The sequence below is a fragment of the Camellia sinensis genome, chromosome 11, assembly GCF_055761805.1.
Source record: "Camellia sinensis isolate YWXY chromosome 11, ASM5576180v1, whole genome shotgun sequence".
NCBI lineage: Eukaryota > Viridiplantae > Streptophyta > Magnoliopsida > Ericales > Theaceae > Camellia > Camellia sinensis.
Genome location: NC_138971.1, coordinates 45,331,780 through 45,352,136, shown reverse-complemented (window position 1 = coordinate 45,352,136; position 20,357 = coordinate 45,331,780).

The following is a 20,357-nucleotide window of genomic DNA, read 5'->3' as shown; positions in this document are numbered from 1 at the left end:
AGAGGATTCATTCACATTTCGTTCAATCCGGGGACAATTCCTTGCCGTATGGTCCATTTTACCATATCTATAACGAGCCCCAGAAGTCTGATAACAAACTCCTCGGTGTTTCTCACACTGGTGGTGGCAAAGGTTCTTGCCGTAGCGGCAACTGACGCTGTTGTCTCAAGATCTCTGCCAATTCTTGTACTACTCTTTCCGGACTATCAAGTCGGGCTGTGGAAGAACCTTCCAGTCCATATGCCCTTAATTTGCCCATACTCTACACAAATTCTTATCAAACTTTACCAAATACTGGGATGCCCAATACGAAATTAAACACAAAATCACATGAGTACATTCGCACATAGGCACATTGTTATATTCTCCTTTCACATATCGTACGCAATTAATCACTTACGTAACAGGTAATTGCATATTTATCAAATATCGCATGCTGAACATTTACTAAGTAATTATATACTCAAATCATGTTCATGTTTCATATAGACACCCGTAAGCAGAATTGAATGCACATAGACAACTTTTCATGATATGCATTATAACAAAACAAACTTATTGTACACATTAGTGTAACAATTTATATCTCATATTCGAATCATGTGTGGTATTTCTTTTAGCGTGACATATCATGTTGGTCAAGCATATCAACATATCTCATACATAGGCCACGGTATTATTTCCCCCGGGCGAGGGCCTGTGCCACGGCATTATTTCCCCCGAGCTAGGGCTTCATGACCATAAGCCACAGTACTATATCCCCTGGGCGAGGGCCTCCGCTAAGGATACCACAATTATGTTTAAGGAGAATTTAAGAAATCATTCATTCATTTCATATCATTAACAAATATTCAAAGTTAAACATAACTTTACGGAGTTCTTATTCACCGTCTGATTAAACTTGCATTATACAATATACAAAGGATTCTACAAATATGCATATACTAGAGAGCATATGTAACCAAACAGTTTGTAATGCAAGTACAGCACAACTTATAGCACATAATTGCCCAAATCAAAACACTTAAGCATATTCTCGATGCTTTCGAATTCATACTTATCTCATGAATGCATCCTATATCTTTTCTAGACGCTTATTGCTCTTTTGGACAAGTGCGTGAGTTATTAACTCGTGCTCTGATACCACTCTGTCACGACCCGAACCCGCCCCCATGGGTTAAGGATGTAACCGGCCAGCAATCCTCAGATTACCTACGGCCTCAAACCAAAACAGACGTAACACATCAGAGTAAGGGGCTAAAAGGGAAGCAAAATTTAAAACTTTGTCCATAGAGCTGTGCTTACATGGCACATCAAAACAAACCATACATATGTACGTTAATAACTCACAACAGAAACATAGTGACATAGGTTCTGTACAGACAGGATCATCCCAAACTAAGTCAACCCATAAAAACTATAAGCAGACATATACAAAACTTCGCCAACCTGACAAAATGTAAATACATAACAAAAGGCGAAGACGAGTCTCGTGCGTGAGACACAAGGGCTGACTCTCTCTCAAAACCTTAGTTGTTCCATACAGACTTCACTGAGGCTGGGTCTGGACTTCTCTTGGCTCACCTACAAACACATGAATGAGCGTGAGCGAAAGCCCAGTGAATAATATCAAATCAAATACAGAAGTTACATGACAATGTAGAACAACACGTTCCAAACGGCCTTGGGCCCAATTCATACTCCTATTCATGGCAAAACGGCCTTCGGCCCATTCACTTATATCGAAACGGCCTTCGGCCCATTCATTTCTGTCAAAATGGCCTTCGGCCCATTCATGTATGTCAAAACGGCCTTCGACCTACTCGTTCATGTCAAAACGACCTTCGGCCTACTCGTTCATGTCAAAACGGCCTTCGGCCTACTCGTTCATGTCAAAACGACCTTCCGCCTACTCGTTCATGTCAAAACGGCCTTCGGCCTACTCGTTCATGTCAAAACGACCTTCCGCCTACTCGTTCATGTCAAAACGGCCTTCGGCCTACTCGTTCATGTCAAAACGACCTTCGGCCTACTCGTTCATGTCAAAACGGCCTTCGGCCTTCTCGTTCATGTCAAAACGACCTTCGGCCTACTCGTTCATGTCAAAACGACCTTCGGCCTACTCGTTCATGTCAAAACGGCCTTTGGCCCATTTATTCATTTCAAAAGGGCCTTTGGCCCATTTATGCTTATCGAAACGACCTTGGGTCCATTTATGCGTTCATATCAAACTCACGTCCACAATCCCACAATCCCAATTAGCAATTCATAAAGCTTCAAAGGGAGTAAACAATTGGACATTTACAAGCATTCAAATATCGATATTACTCACAGTGATCGGCTTGTGGATTTGCCCTGGAGCTTGACCCTACACGTTTCATGAACACAAAAGGGTCATTAACAGTTCAATCCGTTCTTTAATTCACATATTCCTCTTTAGGCTTTATTATCATCTCATTAACTCATTTACAATGCTTAACATATGCCTAAGAGTGCTTGCAAGTGAAAGAGAACGGAAAACAGAACACAAAATGCAAAAACAGGATTTCAGAAATAGGGTCCCCGCTCGAGCGTGGACTTCCCCGCTCGAGCGGACCCTTAGGTCTGCGAAAGTGCTGGTTGCCTTCCATTCCAGCTCGAGCGTGAACTCGGCCGCTCGAGCAGACTGCCTGTCTACATAGCTCCCCGCTCGAGCGTCAACTTCCCCGCTCGAGCGGGAACCATGTCTGCAGAAAATGCTGGGAGCTCGATTTCTCCGCTCGAGCGTCACTTCACCCGCTCGAGCGGACGACGAAAATCTGGGAATCCCAGGTTGAGTTCTTGAGCTCCATTCCGACTTTTAACCAACAAATCATGCATGTTGTAGCTCAAATATCACATATAAGTATACTAACAAGGTATAAACACCAAAACACCTTATTATGGAGCTCAATTTCAAGGATTAAACACTTGCATGTCTCAAATTGACACCAAACTCAATTCTATCATACATATCCATGCATTCAAAGCTCCCATCTTCAATTATTCAGACATGCATGCCCATTTGACTTCATATTCACTTCAAATAATGTAATTAGTGCTCATTCCCATAAAATTTAACAAAGATATGCTTGCATGTGGGATTACACTACCAATCTTTCACAATTTCACAAATTACATGCTAGATTTTGTGATTCCATAGGAGTTCTTTACATGCATGCACATATAGTCTTCAAATTCATCAAAACTAACTCCTTTCATGTTCTAGATCACAAATTAATCTTCAATTCCCGAAATCACAACTCAAATTCATGAGTTAGGGGTTGGTTACTCACCTAGGAGCTTTAATCTTCCAAATTCTAGTCAATTCTTGAGTTAAATCTTCAAATCCCCAAGCTAGAGCCAAAAAAATTGCTCAAGTCTCTTCCTTTCTCTCTCTATAGTCGGCCTCTCTCTCACTCTCAAGTGTCTAACTCAGATTTTGAGTTTTTGAGAGAGCTAAAGGAGAGTGCAATGCAAATATACAACAAGCCCCACTAACAAATATTTTAATATAAAATAATGGGGCACTTAATTTATCAATTAAATCAGTTTAAATTGACCAGAATCAATTTTCAATTAAATTTCACCGTAGGCTCTAAAAATTATGCCAATCACAATGGCGTAATCAATTTCGGGTTCTATGGCCGATAAGGCCCTCAATTTAATTCCAAAGCGGATTATTCAAACAGATATTCCTACGGTGAACAGGTAGAATTCCAAAGTCGCATATATTCACATGATGGCACACAAAAATCATATCAAAACATATAGTCACATACGTATTACGAACCAATTAGCATACTACGGAACAGGGGTATTACACCGAGATTACCAAGGCCTCTTACGAGGATTCACACACACACATAGTATAAATAAGGGGCTTACAAATGTGGAAGCAGTAAATTAAAATCCAAGTGGTCCATAAGAGCTGTGCATACATCAAATGGAATGGCATACATAATATGATTTTTCAATCGGTTTCTTAATAAAACAAAATACATGTTACATCTTGATCAAAAGGCTTCTCAAGCCAATGTATGCAAAACACAAGTATTACAGGTCGAGAAGCATAATCTTCAAGATTGCCGACATGAATGCAAGTCAAGCCGACATAACATCAATCCAAAACAAGCTTGAAAAAAATACATCTAGGTAGAGAGAGGGTGAGCTTGGATACTCAGTGAATGGTACAAGTAATAAAGGATTTGCATGAATAATAGCCGAAGTCTTTCAAACAAAACATATCAAAGTTTACAAATCAAGGAATGAACCACGTTCATCTAACAAATCTTCGAGGCTCCAAAGGATGCTTACTAGTATCAACATATTACAAAATAATGACATACCGAACAACAAACCCACGTGGTAAACCGTCAGTGTCAAAACAAGGGAATAATCGACCCGGAATCGATTAAGCAAACCCACCCGCACAAGGCCGTCGGTGGCAAGGGAGATATCTCAAACAAGAGTGCTACAAAGAGTTTAGAGTCCTCTAGCACAAAGGACCTATGTTACAAAGGCTTAAAGTCCTCTAACACGAAAAGGACTTGTGCTGCGAAAGTTTAGAGTCCTCCAGCACAAGGGACTTTCCAAGAATGTCATTCAAAACAAAGCTAATAATTGGTACACAAAATAGGGATAATCATTCATGCTTGATCAAATACTTTTCAAAACAAAGCAAGGCATTATCAAAACTTTATAACATAACTTTATTAAAAATACCACTCACATAGTTCTTCAAACGTCGGGGTCAAGGCGAAAGTCCAAGTCCTACAAACACATGGCAAAGTCTATTGGACGCACTTTCAAACAAGTTTCACATGCAAACGGATGATCTCGGCATTCTTCAAAATTAAGTTAAATCGAAACAAAACACTGTTTCTCATCTCGGAAAAACAAGCTGGGCACCAACCAGGTTTTGGCCGAGGTCCCACACCTTCTCGCCGAGGTGTGGTCTCGACGGCCACAGTCAAAAGCGAAGTCGGAAAAATCTGGGTTTCCCTTTGAAGAACATGGCGAACAGGAAGATGAAGAAGATGAAGAACACGCATGCTTAAATCATAACTTGTTATTACAAAATCTGAGATTTCATGCTATGAGTTCGAAAACATGGACCTGGGTACCCATGCTTGGAGATCTTAAGAAAACAAACACAAAAACATGGTTCTTGATGCGAACTTTCGGATCAAAACAAGACTTCTATCCAAGAACACATGAACACCATTTTCTCTTTCTAAAACCAACTTTAAATCAATGCATGGCATGCAGAATAGGTTCGATCGTGCAATGCAACTGGATGATCAATAAGAACAACAAGAGTAGATTAAGATTCTAACCTCAAAACTCGAATCTAACGGTTCAAACTCTAACAATCAAGCTTGGAAGTCCACTTTCTCACTCAAAGGCTTCTCCTTCTACTTCCTAGAGCCTCTCTCTCTAAAAGGCAAGATTTGATACAAAAATGATATGTTTTCTCAACAGTCACTGACTTAACCCTCTGCTGGGACACGTGGCATCGGCTGATTGGCTCTCTTCAAAAAGGTGACTGGCTTGACAAGACAAGACTATGACAAAGCATGCTCAACAAGCTTAGGCGGTAAGAGTACTCCGGCAAGTGGTGATCTCGACTAAGGACAAAGCTTCGGCAAGTAGACAACAAAGACATCGGCTTGGAAGGACAACACTTGACTAAGTTGTGCCACACCTCGGCCTAGATGTGCCACACCTCGATCTAGGTCATACCAATCCATGAACAAAATCACTTAGGTGCAAGGGCAACATCTCGACCTAGATAATACACATCTTGGCCTTGGTGCTGCACACCTCGGCCTAGATAGTGACATCTCGGCCAATATGCCAGGGCGAAGATGGAGATCAACAAAAATGATTCCAAGATAATTCCAAGTATAAAAAGGGGTCCAAAGGTGACTAGACTAAGGATGACCTTGGCAACACACCAGGCAAGAACAAAGTATGCAAGCAACACTCAAGCAAAGCAAGGCAAGATTGTGCAAATGCAACGTGACAAGACAAGGTTACACATAAATGTATGCAAGTATGACTAAGTTGGAGTGAGGGTTGTTACATCTTACCCCCCTTAAAGAAGTTTGGTCCCCAAACTTAAGTTACATTGTTCCAAAAACAATTCCGGATGTCGGACTTTGATTTCCTCTTCCATTTCCCAGGTAGCATCCTCACCGTAATGCTCCTTCCAGTTAACTTTCACCATTGGTATCGACTTACTTCTCAACTACTTCACCTGCCTATCGATGATCCGTATCGGCTTCTCTTCATAGCATAAATCCTCATTAACTACAATTCTGAAATAGTCGATCACATGCAGTGGATCCCGAATATACTTTCTCAACATCGAAATATGAAACACATTATGGACTTGGCTCAACTCTGGTGGCAAAGCAAGTCTGTAGGCAGCGAGGTTAACCTTCTCAAGAATTTCAAAAGGTCCGATGTAACGGGGTGCTAACTTACCCTTCTTCCCAAATCTTGTAACTCCTTTCATCGGCGAAATCTTGAGGAATACATGATCCCCGACTTCAAATTCTAACTCTCTTCTCCTCTGAGCGGTTTTGATTCTTTGCTGAATGAGCTTAATCTTCTCGGTTGTCGCTTGAATTAACTCGGGACCAAGCAGAGCTTTGTCTCCTACCTCGGTCCAGCATATAGGCGACCTGCACTTTCTTCCATACAATGCTTCATACGGCGCCATGCCAATGCTAGCTTGATAACTGTTGTTGTAGGTAAATTCCACCAATGGCAGATGTACTCCCCAACTTCCTTGGAGGTCCAATACACATAGTCTAAGCATATCTTCAAGCGTCTGAGCCGTTCTCTCTGTCTGCCCATCAGTCTGGGGATGAAAAGTTGTGCTAAACCTCAACTCGTCTCCGAAAGCTCTTTGTAGACTCTGCCAAAACCTGGAAACAAACTTCGGATCTCAATCTGACACAATGGACATCGGCACTCCATGAAGTCTAACAGTCTCATTCACGTACAGTAGAGCAAGTTGCTCGGCGTTGAAGGTGGTCTTAACAGGCAAGAAGTGTGCTGACTTAGTTAGTCTATCCACGATAACCCAAATCGAATCCATACCCTTTTGTGTCTTTGGAAAACCAACCACAAAATCCATGGAGATGTGTTCCCACTTCCACTCAGGAATCGGCAAAGGTTGAAGAAGTCCTGCTGGCCTCTGATGCTCTGTTTTTACTTGTTGACAATGCAAACACTAGGACATGAACTCGGCTATTTCTCCCTTCATATTCAGCCACCGATATGTCTGCTTCACATCCTGATACATCTTGGTGTTCCTTGGATGAACAGCAAACTTGGAGCCATGAGCTTCCTGCAAAATTTTCCTTTTCAACTCTGGGACGTCGGCTACACACAATTTTCCTTCGAACTTCAGCACTTGATTTTCAATGGTGTACCCTGATCTCGGCTTTGTGATGATCTCATCGGCCACCCTCTTGAAGAATTCATCCTCCATCTGTCTCGTCTTTACTTCCTCAACAATAGTCGGCTCTACTGAAATCACGGTTAGGTAGGCCAAATTTCTAGTCATCTTTCTGCTCAAAGCGTCGGCTATGGTATTAGCTTTACCTGGGTGATATTGAATTTGCATGTCGTAGTCTTTCAACAACTCAAGCCCTCTTCTCTGTCTCATATTCAATTCTTTCTGAGTGAACAAGTATTTTAAACTCTTATGATCTGTAAAAACCTAACAAGAAGCTCCATACAAATGGTGATGCCAAATCTTCAAAGCAAACACTACGGCTGCTAGTTCTAAGTCATGGGTAGGATAGTTCTTTTAATGCGGCTTCAACTGGCGAGATGCATAAGCTATGACCTTACCTCCTTGCATTAATACACAACCCAAACACTTATGCGAAGCATCACTATAAACATGGAACTCTTCGTTACCCAATGGAAGTACAAGAACTGGTGCGGTGACTAACCTCATTTTCAACTCTTGGAAAGCTGATTCGCTATCCTCAGTCCATTCGTAAGCCGCTCCCTTCTTAGTCAGTTGGGTCAATGGAATTGCAATCCTTGAGAAATCCTTCACAAACTTCCTGTAATAACCTGCCAACCCCAGAAAACTACGAACCTCGAACACATTAGTCGGCCTCGGCCAATTCACAATGGCTTCAATTTTACTAGGATCGACCGAAATACCCTCCTTATCAATCACATGGCCCAAAAATGAAATAGTGGAAAGCCAAAACTCACACTTGTTAAACTTAGCATACAATTTTCAATCTCTCAGAGTTTGTAAGGTAAGTCTCAAATGGTCCTCATGCTCCGCTTTACCCTTAGAATAGATCAATATATCATCAATAAAGACAACCACAAACTCATCTAGATATGGCTTAAAGACTCTGTTCATCAAATCCATAAATGCTGCAGGGGCATTGGTCACTCCAAAAGGCATTATTAAAAATTCGTAGTGGCCGTATCTCGTCCGAAAAGCGGTCTTCTCAACATCCTCAGCTTTAACCTTAAGTTGATGGTAACCCGACCTAAGGTCAATTTTAGAAAAGACCCGTGCTCCTTGCAGCTGATCAAACAAATCATCTATCCTCGGCAATGGGTACTTATTCTTAATGGTTACCTTATTTAGTTCCCGGTAATCAACACAAAGACGAAGTGTACCATCCTTCTTCTTAACAAACAAGACGGGTGCTCCCCAAGGTGAAGTGCTCGGCCTAACAAAACCCTTATCTAGCAACTCTTGTAGTTGGAGTTTCAATTCCTTAAGCTCGGCGGGGGCCATCCTATAGGGTACTTTAGAGATAGGCTGGGTTCCCGACATGAAGTCCACAGTAAATTCTACCTCTCTATCAGCTAAGTGACCAGGCAAGTCATTTGGAAAGATGTCGGGGAATTCATTAACAACCGGGACGTCGGCTAACTCAACACTTCCATTCAAATTACTTAGTACACTACACAAATAACCTTGATACCCTTTTTGTATCAACTTATAGGCTTTCATGGATGAGATTAAGTAAGGTGGAGATACTACTCCTTCACCCCGAAATGTAACCTCGGCTAGGTTTGGGGGTTTCAACGTGACACTTTTAGAAACACAGTTTATGGATGCATGATTTGCTACTAACCAATCCATTCCCAATATGACATCAAAATGGGTCATGTCCAATGGCATTAAATCAACTAACAATTCAACATTCTCAATCATAGATCTTCTAGATGGAGTAGACACAGATAACACATAATCAAGGGGTTCTAGTTTCCTATTAATCTTCTCGGCAAACTTAGCAGAAACGAATGAATGCGTAGAACTCGAATCAATCAATGTATATGCATCTTGGGAGCAAATTGGGAGTATACCTGACACCACTGTCTCAGCATTCTGAGTGTCTCCTGGTACTAGTGCAAAAACTCTGCCCTGCCTCATCTGTGCTTTCCCAACGCTACCTTTCTGTACGAAACCCGAGGTATTCTCGTCTTTCTTGCTATCATCAGTCTTTGTCTTAGGATAGTCTCTCACATAATGACCTGTTTCACCACATTCATAACAAGCTCCAGACGCCCGACGACAGACCCCGAAATGCAACTTCCCACAACTTGAACATGTCGGCTTAGTACCACTTTCCTGCCTTGGGTTGCTCGAACTGCCCACATTCACTTTCTTCTTGGTGTCAAATTGTGCTTGGCGACTGTCATAGCTCTGCCTCTTTCTCTGGCTCTCTCCTGAACTCTGGTATCTGTTCAAGTTAGCTTCGGCCAGGATGGCTTTGTCCAACACTCCGGCGTAAGTCGGCATGTTGAGCATATTAACTCGGTCTTGTATCGGTCCACGAAGCTCACTTTCAAACTTTCTAGCCTTCACATATTCATCGTTGACCATGTGGGGTGCATACCTCGCCAACTCGGTAAAGGCACGGTTGTACTCAGCCACTGTTCTACTGCCATGCGTCATAGTCTGAAATTCGGTAGTCTTGCGATCTCGAACACTTAGGGGAAAATGCTTGTTGTAGAATAACTCCAAAAATCGGGTCCAAGTCAAGTCTGGATTGCCTTCTCGAACCATCATCCATCATCTGCGTGCGTCGTCATCTAATGTAAAGGCTGCCAATGAAACCTTCTGAGCGTCGGTGCTGGGGAAGATCTCGAACAGCGTTTCCGTTTCCAAAACCCACGCTTCGGCTTTCATCGGCTCTATACCCTCTTGGAATCTCGGTGGCTTCATCTTCTTGAACTCCCTGATCAAAGCTATCGTGCCGTCCCCGTATAAAGCTGGCTGTGGGAGCACTTGTGGTACTAGAGGAGGTGGAGGTGGAGGTGGAGGTGGAGGTGGAACTGCATTTCGGCTGTTTGTCTGTTCGGCCTGAGTCGAAGTAGCACTGGCGTATTGTTGTCTTGTTTGCCTTAACTCGCGGGCCAAACCTTCAACTAACCTTTCCAGCCTGTCTAATTTGTCCTCGGACTGCTCCCGGCCAACTGGAGGTCTACCTCTCCTCATGATGCTATGAGTATGAAAAGTGTGACTTTAAAACAGAATAAGCAAATTAACACGTAGACAAGTAACAGCTAAACATGCCGAGACGATGCGCACCTTATTCAAATAGCAAGCAATATGATGCAATCCTAATATCCTTCTAAGGGAAATCCTATGCTTTTTTGGGACCCAAAGTGTGTAAATAACGTATACTAAGGAACTTGTGTTCTGATACCATTCTGTCACGACCCCAAACCGCCCCTATTAGGATGGTGTCATGATGGCTGGTAATCCGAGATTACCAAGGCCTCTTACGAGGATTCACACACACACAGAGTATAAATAAGGGGCTTACAAATGCGGAAGCAGTAAATTAAAATCCAAGTGGTCCATAAGAGCTGTGCATACATCAAATGGAATGGCATACATAATATGATTTTTCAATCGGTTGCTTAATAAAACAAAATACATGTTACATCTTGATCAAAAGGCTTCTCAAGCCGACGTATGCAAAACACAAGTATTACAGGTTGAGAAGCATAATCTTCAAGATTGCCGACATGAATGCAAGTCAAGCCGACATAACATCAATCCAAAACAAGCTTGAAAAAAATACATCTAGGTAGAGAGAGGGTGAGCTTGGATACTCAGTGAATGGTACAAGTAATAAAGGATTTGCATGAATAATAGTCGAAGTCTTTCAAACAAAACATATCAAACATTACAAATCAGGGAATGAACCACGTTTATCTAACAAATCTTCGAGGCTCCAAAGGATGCTTACTAGTATCAACATATTAAAAAATGATGACATACCGAACAACAAACCCTCGCGGTAAACCATCAGTGGCAAAACAAGGGAATAATCGACCCGAAATCGATTAAGCAAACCCACTCGCACAAGGTCGTCGGTGGCAAGGGAGATATCTCAAACAAGAGTGCTACAAAGAGTTTAGAGTCCTCTAGCACAAAGGACCTATGTTACAAAGGCTTAAAGTCCTCTAACACGAAAAGGACTTGTGCTGCGAAAGTTTAGAGTCCTCCAGCACAAGGGACTTTCCAAGAATGTCATTCAAAACAAAGCTAATAATTGGTACACAAAATAGGGATAATCATTCATGCTTGATCAAATACTTTTCAAAACAAAGCAAGGCATTATCAAAACTTTATAACATAACTTTATTAAAAATACCACTCACATAGTTCTTCAAACGTCGGGGTCAAGGTGAAAGTCCAAGTCCTACAAACACATGGCAAAGTCTATTGGACGCACTTTCAAACAAGTTTCACATGCAAACGGATGATCTCGGCATTCTTCAAAATTAAGTTAAATCGAAACAAAACACTGTTTCTCATCTCGGAAAAACAAGCTGGGCACCAACCAGGTTTTGGCCGAGGTCCCACACCTTCTCGCCAAGGTGTGGTCTCGACGGCCACAGTCAAAAGCGAAGTCGGAAAAATCTGGGTTTCCCTTTGAAGAACATGGCGAACAGGAAGATGAAGAAGATGAAGAACACGCATGCTTAAATCATAACTTGTTATTACAAAATCTGAGATTTCATGCTATGAGTTCGAAAACATGGACCTGGATACCCATGCTTAGAGATCTTAAGAAAACAAACACAAAAACATGGTTCTTGATGCGAACTTTCGGATCAAAACAAGACTTCTATCCAAGAACACATGAACACCATTTTCTCTTTCTAAAACCAACTTTAAATCAATGCATGGCATGCAGAATAGGTTCGATCGTGCAATGCAACTGGATGATCAATAAGAACAACAAGAGTAAATTAAGATTCTAACCTCAAAACTCGAATCTAACGGTTCAAACTCTAACAATCAAGCTTGGAAGTCCACTTTCTCACTCAAAGGCTTCTCCTTCTACTTCCTAGAGCCTCTCTCTCTCTAAAAGGCAAGATTTGATACAAAAATGATATGTTTTCTCGATAGTCACTGACTTAACCCTCTGCTGGGACACGTGGCATCGGCTGATTGGCTCTCTTCAAAAAGGTGACTGGCTTGACAAGACAAGACTATGACAAAGCGTGCTCAACAAGCTTAGACGGTAAGAGTACTCCGGCAAGTGGTGATCTCGATTAAGGACAAAGCTTCAGCAAGTAGGCAACAAAGACATCGGCTTGGAAGGACAACACTTGACTAAGCTGTGCCACACCTCGGCCTAGATGTGCCACACCTCGATCTAGGTCATACCAATCCATGAACAAAATCACTTAGGTGCAAGGGCAACATCTCGGCCTAGATAATACACATCTTGGCCTTGGTGCTGCACACCTCGGCCTAGATAGTGACATCTCGGCCAATATGCCAGGGCGAAGATGGAGATCAACCAAAATGATTCCAAGATAATTCCAAGTGTAAAAAGGGGTCCAAAGGTGACTAGACTAAGGATGACCTTGGCAACACACCAGGCAAGAACAAAGTATGCAAGCAACACTCAAGCAAAGCAAGGCAAGATTGTGCAAATGCAACGTGACAAGACAAGGTTACCCATAAATGTATGCAAGTATGACTAAGTTGGAGTGAGGGTTGTTACATGCAATGTTCTAGATGAGTTTACCTTTGCAAATATAAAAGTAAGGGCAACTTCTTACGGATTGTCGGTTTAATCCTAGAGTACTTGCTAATCAGGATTTGCGCAAGCCGAATTAATGCGCTGCCATGGTGAGCTATAAACCTATGTATGGTGCAAATATGGTTGTTTTGATATTTGAATTCACTAAGATCAAGACTTGAGTTCTCTTAGTTGTTTGAATCTCAAAGATCGTATTGAACTCTAAGTTCAAGGCTTGTCCACTTAAGAGTATGTGCTATACAATACTAATGAGTTTACCTTTATTTTTATTTTCCCTATTTTATTGGTAAATTAGTGGGGGATTGTTATATATTATTTACTAATAACAATAATAATCCCCATGTTTTTATTTGTTTTGTTTCCTTTCTTGATTCCCATATTGAAATCTAAAGGAATCTCTACACTTTCACTTGGAGGAAATTCAATATTTCGTTTTCCCTCCATTTATTTGGAATTTAAATTGTTTAGCTTGGTTCCTACATAGAACTTTCCATAATCCTTCAAGTTTTCATTGGAGGTTTTCCAAAGAAGATATACATAAGATGAAACTTCTAGTTCTTTTATGTATATATATATATATATAGAAATAAATAAATGAATAAATAAATCAAATATTCAAACAAATAGTTTGAGACCATTTGAAAAAATCAGTGTAGACCTTTCTGTATAATAGAGGAAAAATTATTATCTTAAAGAAAGCATCATGGATGTGGAGTGTTCTGTTGGAAATGGTTATAAAATTCTGGATAAAACCAGAATTTTTTCCTAAGTTCGGTCTATTTTTTAGGTGGGCCCCGAGTGTCGATTTACTCGGGTCAAAGTGGTAACGCGTTCTATGCCGCGTTGTGATTCACGTGGTATATTTGGTTGCTCAAAACCATTACCGAGTGAATGGGAAATTGAAGCCAAAGTGTGCTCCATGGAAATGGAGTTTTGGTGGAAATTCCTTAAGGTTGTAAATTGGCTTGTCCCACATTGATTTGGTGGGAAGTTTTGAAAGGGTTTATAAGGCTTAGGGTGAGATACTTGGGGTGTGCCCCAAGGGGTACCCAAGTGTTTTAGAGGGAGAGGTTATGGGCAAAATGGGCTAGGCCCATTGGACCCAAAAAATCATCACACACGCGCGCGCGCCGCCGCCGCCGTCCGTCCGGTCGGCTGGGCTGGGCTTGGGCGCGGGTGCGTGGTGTGTGGTTGGGCTTCTAATCTTTTTGGGCCAAAAACATTTGAATTTAATTTTATTTTTTATTAAAATTAAATTGGTTTGGATTTTTTGTTCATCCAAACAGGGCCCTTCCCGTTTTCAAACAGAAATAAACTGTTTTTTAATTAGTGCACACCCAAACAGGGCCCTTCCCGTAATTACTATCTGTTTGAATTGTTGAATCTGTTTGAAATTCAAAACCCAACAGGTATCATACCTGTTCAATTCAAAACCAAGAGCCACATACCTGTTCAATTCAAATCCAAGAGCCACCTTCACATCTATGAATAGGACCACCCTCATTTGATGTTTTCCATTCAGAAATTTCGTATTTCACTTCTGCTATTTATATTCTTCATCTTGCTGCATTTTATTTCCGAAAGAAAGAGTGTAAACACTTAGTGTCTTCGTAAGGCAAACAATTAGTAGTGCTGCTATTGTTTGTGGTAGATCATTTCATCCTGGGAGATAGACGTCCGAATTCTGAAAGCACTGTGGAGAGGACGAATCTGTCTTAAGGACACAGTGTCAAACACTGGACTTGATCAGAAAATAATTCAAAGAAATTAAATCAAGTAAGTTATTTAATTTATTTTCAGTGTTGTTTTTATTTATTTAAATCAGATTTTAATTTTGTTTTTGTAACAAAATAAAATCTGTTTTTATTTATTTATTTTTATTTCGAGTTTGATTTTTGTAATCAAACAAATTCTCTCCTTTTCTTTATTTCTTTAAATTCTATTTGTTGTTGTGTACACAATAGAATTAAATCTTTTAAATACAGTGAAGATTGTCCTACAATCTTAAGACAGAATCCTTTTTTGGTATCTTCATTGTATTTAATTTTCTGTGTTTTCAAATTCATATTCTGGTTGGAAAAACAAATAGTGATTTATGCTATTTGACAGATAGTAGTAATATACTGTCTCTTTTCTTTGACAACAACTAGTAGTACGATACTGGTGTCATTAACAATTCAGAATATTATTTCGTATTACAGAAAATTCTTATGATATTTTATTTTTCTAGTTTTAGTAACAAGGAAAATAAAATTATTTTGTTGTTATAATTATTTTCTGGTTTTAGTAACTAGAAAATTATTTTGTGTTTTAATATTTTCTGATTTTTGTAATCAGAGATTATGGCTACTACAACTGAAACTGCATCTGGCAGTGGTACTCCTATTGTTACACCTACATCGGTCCCTATCCAGAACCATGTTCATGTACCAATCAATCATGGAGAAAAACAGGAAAAATTTAACGGTACCGAGTTTAAGAGATGGCAGCAGAAGATGCTGTTCTATCTTACAACTCTTAATTTGGCCCGGTTTCTCCATGAAGAGGCTCCAGCACTTAAAGAGGGTGAAAGTAATCGGCAAGTTGTTGCCGCTGTAGATGCTTGGAAACATTCAGATTTCCTGTGCAGAAACTACATCCTAAATGGCCTTGACAATATGCTGTATAATGTATACAGTCCTCTGAAAACAGCAAAAGAATTGTGGGATTCTTTGGAGAAGAAATACAAGACAGAAGATGCCGGCACGAAGAAATTTGTCGTTGGTAAATTTCTGGACTTTGTTATGGTAGACTCCCAAACGGTAATATCTCAAGTTCAAAGCTTTCAAATAATTTTGCATGATATTCATTCAGAAGGTATGTCTTTTAGCGAGTCATTCCAAGTCGCTGCTTTAGTGGAAAAGTTACCACCGGCTTGGAAAGATTTCAAAAATTATTTAAAACATAAACGCAAAGAGATGACTATGGATGAATTAATTGTAAGATTAAGAATTGAGGAAGATAACCGAAAGGCTGAAAAGAGGAATGGGAAAAACCCCATTGAGTCCAAGGCAAATGTGGTTGAACAAGTTCATAAACCACATAACAAAAAGAGAAAGTTTACTGGAGATGGTCCTAAACAAGGCGATAGTAGCAAGAAGTTCAAAGGAAAATGCTATAACTGTGGCAAAACTGGACATCGAGCTTCTGACTGCCGCCGCCCTAAAAAGAATCATGGAAGTACAAGTAAGAAGACCACCAATCAGGCCAATGTAACAGAATTGGATTACATCTCTGACGGAGTGAATGACATCAACCTCTCTGCTGTGGTGTCTGAGGCTAACTTGGTTGGAAATCCCAAAGAGTGGTGGGTTGACACTGGAGCAACTCGTCACATATGTGCGGACAAGAAGATGTTCACTACCTACAATGAGGCTGCAAATGGTGAACAACTTTTCATGGGAAATTCTTCTACTTCTACTGTGGCTGGACAAGGGAAAGTAATCTTGAAGATGACATCAGGGAAAGAACTAACCCTCAACAACGTACTGCATGTACCTGACATCCGGAAGAATTTAGTTTCTGGGTCTTTGTTAAGTAAAAATGGTTTTAGGCTTGTATTTGAGTCTGATAAATTTGTATTAACAAAGAGTGGTATGTATGTTGGTAAGGGATACATGAGTGATGGTCTCTTTAAGTTGAATGTAATGACAGTTGTACCGAAAGTTGCTATGAATAAGAATAACACATCTTTTGTTTATATTCTTGAGTCAAATTTATGGCATGGTAGATTAGGACATGTGAATTTTGATGCTTTGCGTAGATTAATTGGTTTAGATTATATACCAAAGTTTGAAATTAATCCTAATCATAAATGTGAAATTTGTGTAGAAGCGAAACTAACTAAGGCTCCATTTAAATCGGTTGAAAGAAAAACCGAACCTCTAGAATTAATTCATACTGATGTATGTGATTTAAAATTTATTCAAACTAGAGGAGGCAAAAAGTATTTCATAACATTTATCGATGATTGCACAAGATATTGTTATGTTTATTTACTTAGAAGTAAAGATGAAGCCTTAGAAATGTTTAAACTCTACAAAACAGAAGTTGAAAATCAACTTGGTAAAACCATTAAAATGGTTAGAAGTGATAGGGGTGGTGAATATGATGCACCATTAAATGAATTTTGTGCACAACATGGCATTATTCACCAAACTACAGCCCCTTATTCTCCACAGCAAAATGGAATTGCTGAAAGGAAGAATAGAACCCTAAAAGAAATGATGAATGCCATGTTACTAAGTTCAGGCTTACCACAGAACTTGTGGGGGGAAGCAATATTGTCTGCTAATTATATTCTTAATAGAATACCCCACAAGAAAACCAAAAGCATTCCTTATGAATTGTGGAAAGGTCGACCACCTTCCTACAAATACTTAAAAGTGTGGGGGTGTTTGGCAAAAGTTGAAGTACCTGTTCCTAAAAAGACTAAGATTGGACCAAAAACAGTAGATTGTGTGTTTATTGGTTATGCTCAGAATAGTAGTGCATATCGGTTTCTGACTTATAAATCAGATATACCTGATATAAATGTGAACACTATTATAGAGTCAAGGAATGCTGTGTTTTTTGAACATGTCTTTCCTTACAAGAAAGGACAGGAATTAAGTTCACAGAAAAGAACTTATGATTGTACACAAAGTCAAGAGACTAATGACAATCAAACACAAGAGACTAGTAATAGTCTTGACCAACATGATTTAACTAATGATGAACCTAGACGAAGTAAGAGAGCAAGAACATCAAAATCCTTTGGTCCAGATTTTCTGACATACTTGTTAGAAAATGAACCTCAAAGCTTTAAGGCAGCAATGATAGGTCCTGAAGCACCTTTGTGGAAAGAGGCTGTTAATAATGAAATTGAATCCATTATGCAAAATCATACTTGGGAATTGGTGGATCTTCCACCAGGTTCTAAACCTCTTGGATATAAATGGATATTCAAGAGAAAAATGAAAGCAGATGGTTCAATTGACAAGTATAAAGCAAGACTTGTTGTTAAAGGTTACAGACAAAAGGAAGGTCTGGATTATTTTGACACATATTCCCCTGTGACAAGAATAACATCTATTCGCATGCTTATTGCTATAGCAGCGTTGTTTAATTTAGAAATACATCAAATGGATGTCAAGACAGCTTTCTTAAACGGTGATCTAAATGAAGAGATCTATATGGAACAACCCGAAGGGTTTGTAGTATCAGGGCAAGAAAAGAAAGTTTGTCGACTTGTAAAATCCCTTTATGGATTAAAACAAGCACCTAAGCAATGGCATGAAAAATTTGATCATGCAATGCTTACTAATGGGTTTAAGATAAACGAATGTGACAAATGCGTCTATGTTAAAAACACTGACCAAGGATATGTCATAGTTTGTCTTTATGTGGATGACATGCTTATCATTGGAAGCAGTCAAAACATGATCAAATCAACTAAGCAGATGCTTAACAAAAGATTTGATATGAAAGATATAGGGGTCGCAGATGTTATATTAGGAATGAAAATTACTAAAACATCTGACGGATATGCATTATCTCAATCTCATTATATTGAGAAAATTCTTGATAAATTTATCAAGGATGATTTGAATTTAGCTAGAACACTTGTAGACATCAGTCTTTATTTATCAAAAAATAAAGGTGATGCAGTGTCTCAGTTAAAATACTCCCAAATCATTAGAAGCCTAATGTACCTAATGAATTGTACTCGTCCTGATATAGCTTATGCTATCAGTAAATTGAGTAGGTACACTAGTAACCCTGGAGAAGACCATTGGAAAGCGATCATTCGAGTTCTTAGATATCTAAGATTTACTCGTGATCATGGTTTGAACTTTACTCGATATCCAGCAGTACTCGAAGGTTATTGTGATGCCAATTGGATATTGGATACTAAAGATTCAAAATCCACTAGTGGATATGTCTTTACTCTAGGAGGCGCTGCTGTTTCTTGGAAGTCCACGAAACAAACTTGCATCGCACGATCCACAATGGAATCCGAGTTCATTGCTTTAGACAAAGCAGGTGAAGAAGCAGAATGGCTTCGTCACTTCTTAGAAGACATTCCAATGTGGCCAAAACCTGTGCCAGCTATTTGCATTCATTGTGATAGTCAATCTGCAATAGGCAGGGCACAGAATCACATGTATAACGGTAAGTCACGACATATTCGTCGTCGACATAATACCGTAAGGCAATTGTTGTCAAATGGAATAATCTCAATAGATTATATAAAATCTAAAGAGAATATTGCGGATCCGTTAACAAAAGGTTTGACAAAAGAGCTAGTGTATAGTTCATCGAAGGGGATGGGATTAAAGCCTATTACATAAGAGTTGTCATAATGGTAACCCTACTTATATGACTGGAGATCCCAAGAACTAAGTTCAAAGGGACAACTAAGTTATGTATGGCTCGCCAGAAATCACCAAGGGATTAAAATTCTTACCCATTCCTATGGTGAGAGTGATATCTGCAACATATGTTGTCTGCAGGGGTATAAGGATAAGCTTTGCTTTTAATGATTACTTATATTTTGATTAAGACATAAAATCAAGATGAGTATAAGAAGATACTCAAAATAAGAATCACCTATATGAGTGTTGAACTGGGGCCGGTTCTATGAGAATGAAAAGGCTAAATTCTCTAGAAACACTTATGCAAACCAGGCGCGTTCAAGGCCAAAATGAACACAACAGTGAGAACCACGATGTGTTAGAAGATATTTTGTGTGAAATCTATTGTCTTGGCTTACACAAACGGCTGAACAATTCAAGGCATCGCGTCCATTGGTTAGCCAGTAAGTCCGATAGGTTATCACTAGGGAAGGTTCAAAGCCGAAAACTACCTATCCTGATGCAAGATATTTTCGACTTATACTCTTTCGTTAAAGTCTGCATATTGTTGCATTTCCGTTGTCATCAAATTCCATTCATGTGGGGGATTGTTGGAAATGGTTATAAAATTCTGGATAAAACCAGAATTTTTTCCTAAGTTCGGTCTATTTTTTAGGTGGGCCCCGAGTGTCGATTTACTCGGGTCAAAGTGGTAACGCGTTCTATGCCGCGTTGTGATTCACGTGGTATATTTGGTTGCTCAAAACCATTACCGAGTGAATGGGAAATTGAAACCAAAGTGTGCTCCATGGAAATGGAGTTTTGGTGGAAATTCCTTAAGGTTGTAAATTGGTTTGTCCCACATTGATTTGGTAGGAAGTTTTGAAAG